Source organism: Olea europaea, unplaced genomic scaffold (genome assembly GCF_002742605.1).
Source record: "Olea europaea var. sylvestris unplaced genomic scaffold, O_europaea_v1 scaffold636, whole genome shotgun sequence".
In the NCBI taxonomy this organism is placed as follows: Eukaryota; Viridiplantae; Streptophyta; class Magnoliopsida; order Lamiales; family Oleaceae; genus Olea; species Olea europaea.
Genome location: NW_019264725.1, coordinates 120417 through 123238, shown reverse-complemented (window position 1 = coordinate 123238; position 2822 = coordinate 120417). Strand labels below are relative to the sequence as shown.

Genomic DNA, 2822 nt, shown 5'->3' with positions numbered 1-2822 from the left:
AGTGGATTGGATGGATCGGTCGAGGTGAGATTATTTGCATGGGGTGGGCTTGAAATAAATAGTGCTAGGAGTAGTAAAAAGCTTAATTCGCATTTCATGTTAGCTATAACTTTCGAAAAAATTAGTTGTTTCTTCCTACATCGTCATGAATCAAATTCACTCGTTTTATAATAGCATCCTCTCGAGTGATATTTTTATGGAGAACTATTTTTTTCTGAACTAGCAATAAGGAACACAAAATACATATTCGTTTGGCCCCTATTAATTTTCATTCTATTACATTTTATTTTTCTCTCTCCTATTTTCAACCACACAATCTTCCATAAAATAATATTACGCGTAAATCGAAAACTTTTCCTTCATTTTTAATCACTCATTTTTAAAAAAAAAATACTATTCCATCTATTTTCATTTTAAAAAAATGGGGGCCAAATGGGGCAAAGTATGATGCCAACATATAGAATTATAGACTACAACGTCGTCAACAAAAAAGGCAAGCATTATCAAAACTGAATAGTATTTAAGTAGATTATAGATGAATCAGAAAGGAAGGAAATACTGCTGCTAACTGGTTGGCTAATACGTCTGTTTAGAGGTTTATGTAACGCGATTGCTACTCAAAGTTTATGCTGTCGAAAGTTTCTTGGAACATAGGTCTGTTTTCCCTTCTTTCGCATTCATTTTTCAGTCGACAGACAAGGAATGGTAAAGAAAGAAATTGAACCAGATGGAATAGAAAATTACAATCATAAAGCATGAATTGTACACTAAAGTTTAGAAACTTGAGAAGAACATAAGAAATTCCAAAGTATAAATTTGCAATATATGATGCAGCATTCCAAAATATGAGTTGTTCATAGTTACGGGGGCTTTTGCTTGATTATTTCAGCGGAGAAAACAACTTCAAGGGATTTTTCCAGCTCAAAACAGATCTTTTTCGTCCACCACAAGTCTCTGTTAAATAAAGCCAAAGGATAGAGTAAGCTCTCCAATTAAGGAGCTGCATTAGTTTAAGGTCAGTTGCAAAAACAGGTCTGCATAAAAACATAATCTTTTTATGGATTTCTTAGAGTTGCATCTGCATAACTTTGCTTTATTATTTTGCTAGAGCAAAATTAGATTTATAAATCAATATAGATTACTAAATTGTAGAGACTGGAACTATAAACGCTCTCAAAGTTTATATATAAATAAAAATCTTTCCTTTTATTCTAATCCAGCCAACACGCATGCCCACAAATGCAAAACTTCAAGATCTTCATCCTCTTCTCTGTAGAAGACGTCTTTTGATAAGGCAAATCAATTTGTCTAGGATTTTCGCGAAGAGAAGATTGATTGTTTAGAGCCTAAACAATTCAACTTACTCATCATATCAAGAAAGTGAACCTGAAACATGAGCGGCATTAAGTCCGATATTCAGCTTATAGTCATAAATAACCACCAAATGCCATTTCGAGACATTGTAACGGTATGTCCAACTACTTTAATAAACCAAAATCCAATCTCACGGCTTATAAAATTTCTAGAATTTGCTTCACAAATTTTTGCAACTGTGGTAATTTATCATATGTAGTACTTGGTATACATACTATGTTGGGAATCCTAGAACATACTAAACAAACTATAGTTATTAAGACGAGTCTGGGCCATGCATCTATCAGTGGAAGAAGCAAACTCCTCCATTTAGCAATTGAGATCTTTCCCTCCTGCTAAAGCATTCATGCCTAACAAATTAACTATCTCCAACATAGAGCACTAAACATAAATTTCATATTTGATATGAGAAAGAGGCGGAAAAGAGGAACATTTGAAACTAATTGCTGCGTGTATGCAACAGGTCTAGAGATCAATAGACTCTCCATAGAAGAGATTCATTTGTCAGATATTTATTTGATTTTGATTAGAAGGATGTCAATAAAAATTGCATAATTTTCAGAAAGAAAATTACCCAATATAATAAACAAATCATTTCAACGACAATACTCTTAACGAAGAAGGTGGATAGCAACTATACCGTCAAGCTAAAATTGGATCTCACTAAACTACAAGGAAAAGAGGGATCGACAAACCAAACTGGTAGACTTATTGTTTTAAACTCAATATACATTGAAGATTAGAGAAACTAATTCAAAAATTAGTACCCACAAACCATTTATATTTTTTCCCACTTTTTTCCTTTATGTTGATATTGGGGAGAGATTTTCCTAACTTCCTGGTACACAACACTTTCTTCCTTTTCTTTTCTTTGGTAGTGATACCACCAAAAAGTTAAGAGAACTACTAGCACAGTTGTCCTTTTAAGTAAAAAATTAATTTTCACAAACAAAACCTACAAACAGAAATTCACTGTAGGCCCTCCAAATGATGCGTCCCTTACTCAAATATTTTGTGTAAACATATAACATCGTGTTAATTTTGATTTATTTCTTCCTCTATCTACATCCTGCCAGGCTCATGTTGCACTGCTGGAAATTATAACCCAGACTTGTGACATGAATTGTCAAGAAGATTCATGAACACTGGTACAGCACCTAATCGCCTACCAATGAATCTTGAAGAATAACCATGAATTTTGAAATAGATTTATGAATGTTGGCTCACAAGAATTATATACTATTTATTTGAAGAAAATAATTATGAGCCCTATAGGATGCATGCATAGACATTAAACTTGATGCACATACAAATAATAATAGGAGTCTAAGGAAAATGTATGAAAAAGAGAGAAACAAGCAAGAAGCTATTGTAAGTAAAGCAGCAAAAAAAAAAAAAAAAAAAGGAAAAAAAAGTTCAAAAAAAAAATTTTTCTCTTATAGCATTCT

At 32.6% G+C, this 2822-nt stretch overlaps 1 protein-coding gene across 2 annotated transcripts in view; it reads right to left on the bottom strand.

The window, feature by feature from the left end:
• Positions 1-694: 694 nt before the first annotated feature.
• The window catches only part of LOC111389970 (protein LIGHT-DEPENDENT SHORT HYPOCOTYLS 10-like), an 8546-nt gene continuing 6418 nt past the window's right edge, over positions 695-2822 (bottom strand). The window contains exon 2 of one of the 2 annotated variants that reach the window (XM_023014959.1): positions 695-954. The gene's annotated coding sequence lies outside the window, so the exon portion shown is untranslated. Of the gene's footprint in view, positions 955-1035; positions 1387-2822 lie in introns of those variants that run through there. The other variant, XM_023014960.1, reaches the window with a different exon arrangement.